We start from the raw sequence: 16,380 nt of genomic DNA, 5'->3' as shown, positions 1-16,380 counted from the left end.
GTCCCTCCTGGGAGGTTTACACCAGAGTGGTTAAGTGTGCAAGTGAAGATCCCTCCGACTTTGACTCTTGCCTTTAGTGTTCCAGGGCTGTATGACTCTGTATGCATCTTCCCAGTCCTGGGAACCTTGGTGAGTTTGTCTGCATCATGATCATGGTGAAGACTGCTTACCTCACAGGGCTACACATGTGAAAACCACACTGAAGTCATGCAGTACCTGCCAGCAGGGAACCTCAGGAATGTCTCCCTCACCTTCACTGTAGTTGAATTCCAAACATCTCCCACAATGTGATGAGTTCCTGGCAGGGTGAGTTGAGCCTAAGTCATCTTGGAGCACCCAGTGCTTAGTCCTGCTCTGGCACGCCATAAGCATCCACCCAAAGCCCGATGTGGACCGCTAGATAAATAATGGAAGAAGAGGGCTGGGGATACCACTCAGCTGATAGAGTGTTTGGCTGGCCTACACCAAGCTCAGGGATTGATTCCTCAGCACCACACAAGCCATTCATGATGGTGCAAGCCCATAATCCCAGCACTCAGGAGGGGAAGGCAGGAGGATCAGGACTTCAAGGTCATTCTCTGCTACACACTGAGTTCCAGGCAAGCTTGGGCTCAAGAAGAAGGAGAAAGAAAAAAAGGAGGTGGAGAAAGAGGGGGGGGAAAGAAGGAGAGAAGGAGGGGGGAATGGGGAGGAGGGAGAAGGGAAGGAGAGGAGAAGGGGAAGGGAGGAGGAGGGGGGAGAGAAGGGGGAGGAGGGGGGAGAGAAAGGGGAGGAGGGGGAGGAGGTGGGAGAGAAGGGGAGGAGTAGAGGATGCAATGTGGGGAGGGGAGGTAGAGGAAGCCACCACTCTGCTATTCCTACTCACTAGAGTCTCTGCTTCAGAGGTGGCAGCCCGACTTACCCTTTTCTGAAGAGTGCTGAATGGATCTGGTGTTGGGGAGCGTGCGTGCGTGTGTCTGGGGCAGGCTTTGTTAGCAGACAGGCTGTGCTTTGCAGAGTCTTCAGAGCTGTCTAGACAGAGGGGACATGCCTGCCGGGGAGGAATGGGGACTGCACGGGAATCAGAGCCCAGGAGAAGGCTGTCCAGAGAGCCAGGCTTCAGCCCTCCCCTCCTCTGTGGGGCTTAGGACCAGCCCCCAGCAGATGAAGTGACTTTATGTGGCTTTTCCCTGGGGACTGCAGAATGCTTCAGCATAGACCATCATGCCAACCACTCTCCTTCCTCCCCAGAACCCTGTTACAAAGGGTTTTGAGTTTCTAGACCATCGATGAAGAGAGATGCACACAAAACAAATGGCCTCTCTTGCAAGGCCAGAGACAAGACTTTGGTTAGATCTGCTTCCCCCAGGAATCCGGTGTCCAAATAGCTTTTCTTTTTCAGTATACATTGCTGTGGTAATTGGTATCGGGTCATCCAAGAGACTTGAGGTCTGCTGTCTACTCCCGGGGAGTTCACAACCAGAGGACAGAAGTGAAGTCTTGCTAATCTTTGTATTCCCAGCTCTGCCTGGCAGTGTAGTGAATAAATTATAGACTGCCAAAGCTGGAAGGTTCGAGTCTTTGCAGTTCAATAGCTTACTGAGATCTGACAGTAAGGTTAGGAGCTTTGGATCCTGGAGCCAGACCTCTTGGTTTGAGTCTCAATTTTCCCATTTCCTAGCTGTGTGACTGTGGGTCGGTCACTTACCCTCTCTGGATCTCAGGTTGTCTGAAAGAGGGGGAAAATTGGAGGAATGAACTGAGATCACCCATGCATGAGATTCATCAAAACACTTAGCACATAATTCATTCAGTTTGCCTGATGGTTAGTGATGGGTGACCTGGTTACTCATCTGGGATGCACTCATTGCTTTCCAGCTCTCTGCCTGATGCCCTTTTCAGCTTTCCCTGGCTTCTGTGTTCGCCAGAGTGTGCTCAAGGGAGAAGGGAGGTCACATGGGAGCGGCTCTGTGCTTGGGTTTGCTGTCATTGTGGGCAAGTGCCTCCCCCGTGCCTCCACTCCTCTCTTCAGCCTAGGACATCACAGAGGCTCCCGATAACCAGCTGGAGTTCCCCCCACCCCACCCTGGTCCCCTCCATGGCAATTTCCTCTGGGTCAGACAGAGTGGGCTGAGCTGGCCAGAGCCAACAGGAAATTCCAGCACCTCAGAGAGAGGGGCATGGACAGCCACAAAGATGACTATCACCTCCAGCCAAGGCGTGAGGCTTGGCCTGAGCCAGCAAGAGGCATTTGCAGAGCGGATTGCTGTTTGTTTTCCTCTGCCTCCACTTTTAACAAGAGAATTTAATTAAGAGCTCTATGGCCCTCGCCTGGGGAACAGAGATCCCAGGGGCCAGCAGAGATGAGACTGGTGGTTGTGAGGAAGGCAGGGAGAAACAAAGCCTCCCTTGACTCAGATAAACCTGCTGTGGACTCCAGCATAGAGAGCAATGAGTCTGACCCCAGGACAAAAATCTTTCCCTACAGTAACTGGAGGGGTGTTAGACTGACCAACGATTGATTGATTGATTGATTGATTGATTGACTGATGGACTGATTGATTGAAGACAGGATCTCACATAGCCCAGGCTGACTTCAAACTTTCTAAGTAGCATGGATGACCATGCACATCTTTGATTCTACTTCTAGAGTTCTGGGATTATAGGGCCACCCTGCCTGGTTTTGTGTGGTGTAGGGGATTGAACCCAGGGCCTTGTGCATGCTAGGCAATCACTCAACCTATTGAGCCATATTCCCAGAAGTGTTAGATTCCATGGTACAATTTTTTTTTTTTTTTTTTTAAGTTTAAACCAGCCAAGGAAGCAGGCAGAGCTTGCTCTCCCAAGTGTCTCTACTCACATCTTTCAGGAGAAAAAAATGTTGACAATACTCATTAAGGCACAGCAAAGCAGACTTTGTTCAGGGTCATTGTAATAGACAAAGTACCCACAGCAAGGGAATGTTGTAGTATGGAGAAACACCAATGTATCTGTCACACCAAATATATTGGGGACAAGTAGAGCTTATAACCAAGGGGGGTCTGAGGAAACAGGGTGAGGAGGATGCTCTCCAAATCCACCCAGCAGGATTCTTGCTGGAGACAGGCCAGGAAGACATCTCCCTGGAGATGAGGGAGAGAATAAGAACCAAATAGCAAGGATGACCAAGATCAGATAGAGGGATGGGGATCTTGCCCTGGGGACTGTCTTAGTTAGGATTCTATTGCTGTGACAAAACATTATGACTAAAAATCAAGTTGGAGAAGAAAGGGTTTATTTGACTTATACTCCAACACCGCTGTTCATCACTGAAAGAAGTCAGGACAGAAACTCAAACAAGGAGCTGGATCCTGGAGGCAGGAGCTGATGCAGAGAGGATGCATGGAAGGGAGCTGCTTACTGGCTTGCTTCCCATGGCATGCTCAGCCCACCTTCTTATAGAACCCAGGACCACCAGCCCAGGGATGGCACCACCCAACATGATCACTAAATGAGAAAATGCCTTACAGCTGGATCTCAAGGAGGCATTTCCTCAACTGAGGCTCCTTTCTCTGATGACTCTAGCTTGTGTCAAGTTGACACACAAAACCAGCCAGTCCAAGGACCTAGCCATATTCTTTGCTAAAGGTAGATTTTACAAGAAAGTGCTTGGAGGAGCCTGGGAGAGGTTCAAGCATCTGAGTAGGTTTTGGTTAAGCAGAGACTCTTTGTTATTTTAACCAGTAGTATTAAAGTAACTTTTTTCTTTAACCAAACTGTGCCAGACCCGGTAGCACACACCTATAATTGCAGCATTCAGGTTGTGGAGGCAAGAGGATGGAGAAAGAGTCTAGGCCAACCTGGGCTGGAGAGTGAAATCTTGTCACAAAACAGAATGAAACCATGTCTTCACTGGGGCTGTTGAGGCACAGAGGAAGTCAGAGGATCTGGTTCTGATTTCAATGACCCTCCCTTGTCTCAATCTGCAAAATGGAGAGAGCTCTGCTGCCCCGCATGGTCCGCCTGCCAAACAAGAGTGGTAATACCTTCCCACAGAATCACAGGAGGAATATGCGAGCTGGGACCTGGAGGGAGACAGTGTATCAGAGAGAGAGGAAACAGGCTTAGGAGACAGGACTGACTGGGAGAGGACCCCCACGCTTCCCTCAATCGGCTGTGTGACTTGGGCAGGGATGGTACCTCTCTGAGCCACAGTTTTTCATCTGAAAAAGAATGATGTTTGTGTCTATTGTTACACTTGGGTACTGTGAGAGGTCAATGAACCAGGAAATAGAAATGTCTCCAACTGGGCCCTCCATGGGCACCCATTAATTTCATTTGGAGGGCCTGGGGCGGGGGGTGGGGGGGCAGAGTCTTATGTAGCCCAGGTTAGTATTCAACTTGCTGTATAACTAAGGATGATCTTGAACCTCTGATCCTCTCACCTCTACTTCCTAAGTGCTAGGATTACAGACATGTACACCAGGCTTGGTTTATACAGTATAGGGGATTGAACCCATGGCCTCTGTATGCTAAGCAAGCACTCAACCAGCCGAGTTACACCCCAAGTCCCTTATAAAATGCCAAATTAGAACCAGGCATGGTGGTACATGCCCATAATCCCAGTCTTTGGGAGGCTGGAGCAGGAGGATCACAGGTTTAAGGATAACCTGAGCTACATGTTGAGATCTTGTCAAACAAACACAAAGCCAAGATGGCTCAGCAGGTAAAGGCACCTGCTGTCAATCTTGGCAAGCCCAGTGACCTGGGTTCAATCCCCAGGCTCCACTTGGTAGGAGGAGAAAACCGACTCCCAAAAGATGTCCTCTACCTCCACACACGTGCAATGATGTGGGCACATACATACACAAATAAATGCAATAAAATTTAAACAAAACCCAAGTATTTAAGGAGCTGTAGGTATAGGGGTGTAGACTGTTGGCAGAGCATGTTCCAGGATCTTAGTCAATTCCCAGTACCAACCAAACAAAGCAAACAGATGGGGGCATGGAGATAGCACCAGCATTATGGCCTGAATTCAACCCCAGACCCACATAAAACAGCTGGATTCAGCCAGGCAGTGGTGGCACACGCCTTTAATCCCAGCACTCAGGAAGCAGAGGCAGATGGATTTCTGAGTTTGAGGCCAGCCTGGTCTACAGAGTGAGTTCCAGGACAGCCAGAGCTATACAGAGAAACCCTGTCTCAAAATAAACAAACAAACAAACAAATAAGCAAACACAAAAACAGCTGGATGTAGTGATGTGGCAGAAACAAGAGAGATTCTAAATAAAATCTTCAAAATTTTGTTTTAAAAGATCTGGTATTTAGGACTAGGTATGGTGGCACATGCTTTTAATCCCAACACTCAGGAGGCAGAGGCAGGCAGATCTTTATGAGTTTGAGTCTAGCCTGGTCTACATAGTGAGTTCCAGGACAGCCAGAGCTACATAGTGAGACCTTATCTCAAACACACCACACACATACACACACACACACACACACACACACACACACACACACACACACACACACACACACACACACACACACACACCAAACAAACAAACAACAACAAAGTGACCCCGTATTTAGAAGGTAGTGGTAGATCGGGCTTCTGTGTGCTGTGGAGGATACGGGGTGGATAAAAATAAAGATCTAGGGGTTGGGGATTTAGCTCAGTGGTAGAGCAATTGCCTAGCAAGCGCAAGGCCCTGGGTTCAATCCTCAGCTCCACAAAAAAAATAAAAATAAAAAAATAAAAATAAAGATCTGTCGTGAGGGGATCAGGCAGAAAAGACAGGGCCTGACAAACATTTCTGAGATGCCTCTAGGTCTTCACAGGTCCATCTGAGCCTTCCACAGAGGCTCAGAGGTCATCCCTAGCATCCTAGGATGCTGGAACCTTCAAAGTCAACCCCTCTCTCTGACTTCTCTAAGAGCTGAGTTCATTCAGTGCAACAGAGTCAGTAGGTCTGTGTGCATTGATAAGCTATGCGAGAATAAATTAGGTTTTGGAGCCAGGAGTGTAGGGCAGTGCTAGAGCACATGCCTAGCATACCTGAGGCTCTGGGTTCAATCCCCATTCCTGGAAAAGAAAACTGTGTGGGCTGTGACTCCATTCTGGGCCCACAAGTGTATATATGGATGGCTATAAAAAAATAAGTAGATATGCTGGGCAGTGGTGGCTCATGCCTTTAATCCCAGCAATAGAGAGGCAGAGCCAGGTGGATCTCTGTGAGTTCAAGGCCAGCCTGGTCTACAGAGCAAGATCCAGGAAAGGCTCCAAAGCTACAGAGAAACCTTGTCTCGAAAAACAAAACAAAACAAAAAAGCATTTAATTGGGGTGGCTCACTTACAGTTTCAGTCCATTGTCATCATGGTGGGTGGGGATCATGGTGGCATGCAGGCAGATATGATGCTGAAGCTGAGAATCCTACATCTTGCAGGCAACAGGAAGTTGACTGAGATACTGGGAAGTATTCTGAGCATAGGCAACCTCAAAGCCTGCCCCCATGGTGACACACTTCAACAAGGCCAGACCCACTCCAAAAATGCCACACCTCCTAATAGCGCCACTCCCTTTGAGATTATGGGGGCCAATTACATTCAGACTAAAACTTAAATATTTACTTTCCAGTGCTAGGGACTGAATCCAGAGTCTCACACACTAGTGAGCGCTCTGCCACTGTGCTATATTCCAGCAATAGTCTTTTAATTCTGACGTAGCATGTCACTAAGCTTTCAGGCCCTTAAATTTATCCATAGCCCAGGCAGGCCTTGAACTTGACATCCCCCTCTTCAGCCTTCTGAGTTCCTAGGATTCCATGACAGTGTCACCACGTATTTAAACCAAAGGTTCCCAGCCTTGCTCTCATCAGTCACAAGAGAATCTCGCTCAGTGTCTCCAAAGACTTGGAATCCATCAGCTGCTGGATTGTATGATATGATCGTATGATAAAACTAACACAGCACTGCTGGAGATTCAGCTCCACGTAGAGCTCTTGCCTAGCTTACAGAGGATCTGGCTTCCCTCTCCGCGCTTCAAGAAGCATTAAACAAAAGTGGTCAGTGAGTCTCACAAAGGAAAGAGACTTCCTCAAAATCATAATGCCAACGGTTCCCACTCCTGAGCCAGTGGCTTCTCCCCTCCTGTCCCAGGGCCTGGGAATATAAAAAAGAAAAAGCCTCCCCGCTTCCCACCCAGCCTCCTCCAGAGTGCACCAGCTGTGAGTACCACAGAATGAAACCTCAAACATTCTAAAGCCCATCCAAACACATTTCCTCTCTTGCGGAGGAAGAGCATCCTTGAAGGAAGATGCTAAATTGCCTTAATTATATTTCTTTCAAAGGCACAACGTACCCATCTGCTTTTCTTGGTAGGGGGTGAGGATGCATACTGAGCACAAATATAAATCAACCCAAATACAAACACAATTAGCAGGCCTGGCCTGGCCTGCTATCTTGAAGAACTGCCCCACTGTGGGGCTGTAGTTCAGTTCAGCTGAATTACCCTTTGGGGTTCCAGCTGGCTGATTTTTTCTTCTAATTTTATTTATTTATTTATTTATTTATTTATTTATTTATTTATTTATTTATTTAGTGTGTGGAGGGGTGTATGAGTGTGTGTGTGGGGGAAGGGTGCATGTGTATGTAAGGGTAGGTATGAGTGAGTGTGTGTGTGTGTGTGTGTGTGTGTGTGTGTGTGTGTGTGTGTGTAAGGGTGGATATGTATATGTGGGTAAGTGGGTGGGTGTGTGTGAGTGCAGGTGTGTGGGTACCATGGGGCATATATAGAGGTCGAAGAACAAGTCAGGAGCTGGCTCTCTCCTTGCACCATGTGGGACCAGGAGATCAGACTCAGAGAATCAAACTTAGAGGCAAACATCTCGACCCACTGAGCCATCTTGCAGACCATGGAGCTGACTTTTGACAAGAAGTGAAGAGTGGGTGGTGAACCTCATTCTGGGCCTTGGGGGGACCCTGGCTGGAGCAAGAAGACTGGACAGTCATGGAGTCACTGGAATTCCAGGAAGACAGAAAATTCTAGAAGAGACTTTGAAATGGCAAAGTAGAAAAAACACAGAAGACAGCTCAAACCCCAGCCCAGCCACTTCTTAGCTATGTGGCCTTGGAGAAGATATATAACTTTCCCTGGGTTTCCTGGGGGTAGAGTGATAGATTGAAATGAACGGTAGAAGGGGACTATGTACACAGTTCTATACACCACAAGCGATTCCGTGACTGACTTGTTAATTATTCTCCCCCCACCCCATATGTAAAAGCAAAGAGCCTTTCTTTCAAGCTCTGAGCGTGGTCTCTCTGTGGTTAATTATTCTTATCGGCTCTGTAGCTCCTTCAAGGTCTTCCCCTTGCCTGCACACATTGATAGGTAGGGTCCTACCACAGAGCTGCACCACAATTATCACTGACACTCTGTGACTCTCTTCTCCTTACATGACAAGAGAGACGGCAATTTGGAACAAGGAAAGCCCCCGAATCTGTGTCCCTGAAGGAAATATGCATGACCTTCACCTTGTTGGGACTCAGTTTCTCCATTTATAATGAAAAGTCCAAAGGATGCTTCAGCTTCTACCTCAAGCTCTGACACAATAGAGAGAAAAGTCCCAGTACTCGCTTGTGACTTAGAACACGGGAACGGGGTCAGGAAGAGATGGGCTGCGGATGTTCCACTGAACAAAGCCTATTTTCCTTTCCTGAAGGTAGTGAAGACTCTCCACCATGATAGTGGCTTCTATTTTTTTAAACCCACTCTGCACCAGGCACTGTGTGGGGGAGTTCACACTTGTAAAATTGTCTATCCTTGTCATACCGCTAGAAATAAATGACCTCATTTTAAAGAAGAGGAAACCTATGTGGAGAGGTTAAGTCTCTTGACATGGAGGCAAATAGTGAAAATGGGATTTATATCCAAGATTGGTCTGGCCCCAAATCCCTGTGCTTGAGGAAGTGTGGATGAAAGTCTGGATTTGGTGGATGTCACTTGCTACAGTGGATTGAAATGTTACACTGGACCCCATTCATAAGCACACTTCTGTTTACTACATGTTTATCAAAACTTCCTTAGGGATGGAGCTACAGCTTAGGTGGTAAAGCACCTGTCTAGCATGCACAAGGCCCTGGGTTCAACTCTCAGCACCGCATAAACCAGGTGTGGAGGTGCATGCCTGTCATTCCAGAACTTGTAAAGTAGAGGCAGGAAGATCAAACATGCAAGACTATCCTTGGCTACTTAGATAGTTGGAAGCTAGCCTGGGCTGTATGAGACCCCATTTCAATTCTTCTGTAGCCCTGGCTGTCCTGGAACTCAGTTTCTTGACCAAGCTGGCCTTGAACTTCCAAATCCTCTCTCTACCTCCCAATTGCTGGGATTAAAGGCTTACACACATCACACCCAGTAAGACAAACAAAACCTTAAATTAAAATTTTTATTTTTATTTTTCAACAGTTTTATTTATTTTCAGTAACAGCATAGGGTTTAATAGGAATAAACAGGGTAAGCATTTAAAATCATCTCTAGACACCTTGTCTCTCTTTGAAAGTTATTTGCTTTTTCAGCCAGTGAAATGGCTCAGCAGGTAAAGACTCTTGCTGCCAAGCCTGACAACCTGAGTTTGATCCTCAGGACCCACATGAGAGAACATATTCCCATAAATTTCCTCTAACCTCCACACACACACATACACACACATGCTCGGAATCCACATATGCTCATAAAATTGTGTGAAATGTAATTTAAAAGAAAATTATTTGTTTTCGAGTAAAAATTCCCAGGATGCACTCCTTTGGAAGCTGTGGGTGTGACAGTGAATTCCAGCCCCCACAGACCTGGCATTCTTATGAAACCATCACGTCACGATTCTCCCTTCTTGGAGCTCTTATCTCTTCATGGTCCCCATCCGCTTCAGGTTCACTTGGTTCACAGACATCGGTTAAACCGGTATAGGTGGCAAGAACAGTGAACATTCACCATGGGGGAGAATCACAGCAGCCCTCACCGTCCCCAAGGCCACAGTCAGTGGAAATCTTCTCAACAGCCCCTCTTGAGTCTACAACCAAGATGCTTGCCTGGGTGAGGTCTGGGCTGAAGGAACCATTTCCATACTCAAGAGGGAGCTGGCAGAATTGTTTGTGGGTGGTTGGACTGAGGTATTTAATCATTTGCTGGCTGGGCAGTGGACTAGGGTCTTGCCATGTGGGCCTTTTAAAACATGGCTATTCCATTGGAATGTGCAAGCTGAAAGACAAGAGAACCTTCTCTTTCATTTTTCCTGAAGCTAAGGTATGTCTTTTTTAGTCCTGTAAGACTACGTAGTCAGGGCTGGAGAGGAACTTGCCTAGCATGCAGGAAGCCTGTGGTTCCACCCCAGCCCAGTATAAACTGGGCGTGATGGTCCATATAGGTAATCTCAGCACTTCAGAGGCAGAAGCAGGCAGATCTCTGAGTACAAGGCCAGCCTGATCTACAGAGCAAGTTCCAGGATGTTCAGGGCTACACAGAGAAACCCTGTCTTGAAAAAAATATAGTAAAGGAATTCAAGGTCATCCTTAGCTACATATGAAGTTCAGGCTGTCATGGATGGACTCCGAGACACAGACAAACTGAGAGTCACTCACCTTGCTTGGTATTTCATAGTGTAGATAGTAGCCAGCCTCAAAGATGCCCTCTGAAACTCCTTAGCTGCTTTTGAATGAAGGAGACATTGTTTCCACTCACTGGTCTTTGGTGAAAGTTAGTCCTGTGAATATATATATACACATACACACGGAGTCTCTGGGGAGAGCAGGGCAGACTGCATCACCATCAAGGAATGGCTTGAGAGAGCAGGCTGGGCTTCATGCAGCACCCATTTCACTGGTGAATTGCTTGAGATAAAGGCAAAGAAAGAGGCTGATGAGGTGACTCAGCATGTAAAGCCACTTGCCTGGAAAGCTAGGTGACCTGAATCTGATTCCTAGGATATGACCAAATGTGGAAGGAGAGGGCGGACTCCACAGAGGTGTTCTCTGACCTCCATGCACAATATGGCATGGGTGAACCCACACTGATGACGGTGATGAGGACAGATGTTCTGGTTTCATTCTGTAGCTATGATAAACACACTCTGACCAAAAGCAGCTTAGAGGAGGACAGTATTTGTTTGGCTTACACTTCCAGGTCAGTCTATCACTGAAGGAAGTGCGGGCAAGAACTCAGCAGGCACTTGAAGCAGAAACCCTGGAGGAACACTGCTTGCTGTCTTGCTCTCTGGTTCATGCTTAACTGGCTTTCTTGTACACTTAAGGACCACCTACCTAGGGAATGGAACTGCCCACAGTGCACTAGAAACCTCCTATATCAATTAATAATCAAGACAGTTCCCGACAAACATACCCAGAGGTCCATTCCTCTGAGCTAGTCAATTCCTATATTGAGGCTTTCCTCTCAGATGACTACATTGTATCATGTGGACAGTTAATGCTAACTAGCACAATAAATAAAAGCTACAAAATAGTTCAAGGTATCTGCAATAAACATACTTTGAAGCAACAATATTTGACAATATCTGATTTTAATTTAAGCCACAGGAACTGTAACCATCTGCTGGTTGTGGCCTTCATGAGTAACTGACTTTTAGTGAAATGTCAGGGCAGGAGGGACAGACTCTCCCCACGTCCATGCCCTGCTGCAGGCAGTGGACCCAGGTGACACTCCCGCCCAGACTCCAGTGAGTCACTAGATTGAGCTGCGTGAGAAGTCAAACCTTGGAGCGCTCTGTGAATTCCCAAAGGCTCATTGCATTGAATAAGGCCAGATGTTTGGCCGAATGTGTGTGATGCTCTCCCATGTGCACCCGGGAAAGGAAGTCTTGCATTCAAAGGGCCAGCAAGAGACACATGAGGCACTGGGAGACCGTGCTCTCTGGTTCTCAGCAGCTTGAGCATGTGAAATATGCAGCCTAAGTAACTTGTTTCTAAACCACAGTAGACTTCTTCCCTACACCTTGCTGTGTTTCCAACAGATGGCACGTTCTCAAACAGGGACTTCATTAAGGAAGACCGCCTGCCCGAGTGCAGCAAGTACGGGGAAGGCATCTCCCATGCAATTGTATGTATTGAATGCATTGATGGTCAAGGCTCTTAAGGGGAAAGAAAGAAGCGGTGTGGGGGGGGAGCCATTGGCCCCAGAAATGAAAGTCTAGGAATGGAGGATTTCAGGTGCTACTGGGCCCGCATGAGAGATTCTGATTTCTCTACTGGAGTCATAAAACCTGAGTGTGAGATGGGGCCAGGTGGGGGATGCTCCTAAAGGGAGACTAGGTCATTTGTATCTTCCTCATCCTAATCATCTTTATCTTCATCATCATCATCATCATCATCGTTGTTGTCTGGGACAAGGGCCACATCTGAAGCAAAGCTGTGAAGACAAATTGGGGGCTGGCTCAATGATACGGCCCTTCCCAGGCATATGTGAAGCCCTGGATTCCATATCTAGTATTGGGGGAAAAAAACTTAATGTATTAATTGACCTGTTATTTTATTTTTTCCAGTTACTTAGAATAGAAGACATCTGGCAAGGGAGCCAAGTGAAACTTCATGTTGAAATTGGACTATCTAAATAAAAATGTGGGGCTTAAAAATAAACTTTATTTTCTTAAAATATTATCATGGCTGACAGACTTGACTACACAAAAATAAATGCTTCTGTATGGCAAATGACACAATAAAGAAAGTCAAAATGACAAGATTTGGGGAAATATTTCTCCACAAAACAAGGGATTTAGAGCTAGAGTGGGTTGGGGAGCAGGGAGTAGGGGAGTGAATGCCTTTAATCCCAGCACTCTGGAGGCAAAGGCAGGAGGATCTCTGTGAGTTCGAGGCCAGCCTGGTGTACAAAGCAAGTTCCAGGACAGCCAGGACTACACAGAGACACCCTGTCTCAAAAAAACCCAAAATTATTTAATTAATAAAAGCCAAAGGACAAACAAAGCCTGGAAGCAACCTGGAGAGTCTCCGGTGCCCAGAGTCTGTGTATTCATCTCCTCCCCTCTACCAAGTGTGACTGCTACTACAGAGAGCCGCCTCTGTGTGGGTGATGAGGAGCAGGAAGTAGAGGTTAAAAGGTCAAAGTGCCCATGAGTATCCCCTACAGGCACAGCACAAACGCCACGTGCTGCTGTGTAAAATGGGAGACAACACACTTCACATTTGGTGTGGGAGATACCTCTGTGTCTTCTGGGGGACAACCAGCTACCAAAGCAGAGTGGGGGGAGGGACGGCCATCTTAGAATCCTCATGGGTTCTTCTGCAGTTTTGAACTATGTTCAATGTTTGTTGTTGTTGTTGTTGTTTTGGGTTTGGTTTGGTTTGGTTTAGTTTGTTTGTTTTTTTAAAGATTTATTTGTTTATTTTGTATACATCATGTATGACTACAAGTCAGAAGAAGGCACCAGATCTCATTACAGATGGTTGTGAGCCACCATGTGGTTGTTGGGAATTGAACTCAGGACCTCTGGAAGAGCAGTCAGTGCTCTTAACCTCTGAGTCATCTCTCCAGCCCTTGGTTTTTTTGTTTTTGTTTGTTTGTTTTTTTTGAGACAGGGTTTCTCTGTGTAGCCCTGGCTATCCTGGAACTCACTCTGTAGCCCAGGCTGGACTCACATACACAGTGAAGCTGTAAGAGCTAAGGCTGTAACTCAGTTGTACATCCCCTGTTTGGTATGTGAGAGGTGCTGGGTTCAGTCTCTAGCACTCTGCTCACACTTGCATGTACAGGAACACACACATTGTAGACTAAATAGGCAGATCTAACTATATCAGAAAGGTATCCACAATATATTGTTAAATGGAAAAAATATATCTTTTATAACAATATGACTAATCCTTTTTGTAGAGAAAGGAAAGCAAGGTGGATGAGGTGGTACACACCTTCAATCTCATCACTCAGGAGGCAGAAACAGGTCAACAGGCCAGTCTGCTCTACACAGAGAGTCCAAAGCCAGCCAGATCTACACTGTAAAACCCCATCTCAAACAAAGAACAGAGCAAAAGAAAAGCAACAACACAAATCCTGACACTGTACACACACACACACACACACACACACACACACACACACACACACACACGCAGGTACTCACAGGCCAGTAGAGGGTAATTGAATACTTGGAGTGAGAGTGACAGGCAATTTACAAGGCAACACGTGGGAGCTGGGAACAGAACTTGGGTCCTCTGCAAGAGCTCTTCAAATTCTCCTAATCACTGAGCCATTCTCTCCAGCCCCCAGTGGTTTGTTTGTTTGTCTGTTTGTTTAAATACAAGAGTAGGAGCTAGGGAGATGACCCAGTCGGGAAGGTGCTTACTGTGTAAGCATGAGGGCCTAAGTTCAATGCCCAGCACTCATTAGAAGTTGGGACAGCCGGGAGGTGGTGGCCCACACCTTTAATCCCAGCACTTGGGAGGCAGAGCCAGATGTATATTTGTGAGTTCGAGGCCAGCCTGGTCTACAGAGTGAGACTCCAAAACTACACAGAGAAACCCTGTCTTGAAAAACCATACACGAAGAAGGAGGAGGAGGAGGAGGAGGAGGAGGAGGAGGAGGAGGAGGAGAAGGAGAAGAAGAAGGAGAAGAAGAAGAGGAAGTTGGGACACATCTATGATCCCATCACTGGGGAGGTGAAGCTGGGAGGGACCCCTGCAGCTCACGGGCCGGTTAGCAAAATGGTCAAGCTCCAGGTTCAGAGAGAGCCTGTTTCAAAAGACGATGTGGAAACGCAAAGGAGGAAAACACCAGATATCAACGTCTGGCTCCAGTGTATGCAAGATTTAGACTTTTCTGGTCTTTGAGAATACAAGGTTTGCAGGTGAAACACTCATACATACAAAATAAAGTTTCAGAATCTAAAAAAATAAATAGATAAATTGCTGGGCCTGAGGATGTAGCCCAGTTGATAGAGTACTTTCTCAGCATGTCTGAAGGCCTCAACAAAGTGTGGTAATTGGTGCCTGTAGTTCCAGCCCAGAGTGAGGGAGCAGAGGCAAAGGGGTCAAGAGTTTGAGGTCATCTTCATCTACATAGCAAATTTAAGGCTAGCCTGGGCTGCATGAGACCTTGTCTGGGAATTAATTATTGGTTTTTGTTGCTTTTGTTTTGACGTGGTGCTGTGTTGATTTTGAGGTAACTCTGGTCTGGAGACTCCATTCAACTCTCAACCTCTCGGCTGTGGTGCAGAGAGTGTCTTGTCTTCATGAGACCTATTGTGGCCAGATGGACATCGCTTTCCTATCCCTGGAAACTTCAGGCTTTGTGACAGCTTTGGCTGCCAAGCTTAGCCCCTCCCCACACAGGAGAAATGGGGTACAGACTGTGGAAGGGATCTGTAGTTAGAGTTTTCCTCCCTGGCCTAGTCAGGACAAATCTCTCTTACCCGCCAGTCCCACAGTCGCTCGGACCCAACCAAGAAAGCACACAGAAACTTACATTGTTTAGAAACTGTATGGCCGTGGCAGGCTTCTTGTTATCTACTTCTTCTATCTTAAACTAACCCATTTCTGTTAATCTATACTTTGCCACATGGCTTGTGGCTTACCAGTGTCTTTACATGTTGCTTTTCATGGCAGCGGCTGGCGGTGTCTCTCCCCAGCCTTCTACTTCCCAGAATTCTCTTCTCTCTTGTCCCGCCTATACTTCCTGCCTGGCCACTGGCCAAACAGAACTTTATTTACACAGAGTGATATCCACAGCAGGGATCTGAGTGTACCCCAGGAAGAAAAGCTGCAGATAAAGAAGCAGGGCTCAGGGCTCAGGGGCAGATGGGGCAGGGACCTTGCAGAGCATCACCTCCATGGAGATCTGATTGGGATTTTGAGAGCCACCTTTCCACTATTACAGAGACACCAGGGGTGAGCTTACTCCCTAGTCATCATGTGATGGGCTGAATCCCAAAAGGTTAGTCCCAGAGGGAGGTCCAACTGCATGGTAGCCGTTGACTTGCTGGCTTTCTTGGTCTGATTTGTTGATCAATGAAGGGAGCGGGGATGTAGCTCAGCTAGTAGCATGCTTGCACAGCATGCAGGAGGCCCTGGTTTTGATCTCCAGCACTACATAAAACAGGCATGGTGGTGTATACCTTCAATTCTAAGGAAGTCAAGGCAGGGTCAGGCTGGCACTACAGTTCAGCGGCAGAGCACTTGCCTGGTACATGTAAGACCATAACGTTACACCTTAGCACTTTGAAAAGAGTGTCAGGGTCTTAGGGACCGGGTCTTCAGTCCTTCCTCTGCCACACGCTAAGGGATCCTGGGTAGTTGATGGTACCTCTCTCAGCCTCAGCTTTCCCATCCGAGTACACAGCTTGTCTCCAGAGAACTTTGTGAACGGCAATGGTCCTGCCAGTGAGCTTAGTACATAGCAGACCTCA

Source organism: Onychomys torridus, chromosome 2, assembly GCF_903995425.1.
Source record: "Onychomys torridus chromosome 2, mOncTor1.1, whole genome shotgun sequence".
NCBI lineage: Eukaryota > Metazoa > Chordata > Mammalia > Rodentia > Cricetidae > Onychomys > Onychomys torridus.
Note: the sequence above shows the minus strand (reverse complement) of the source record.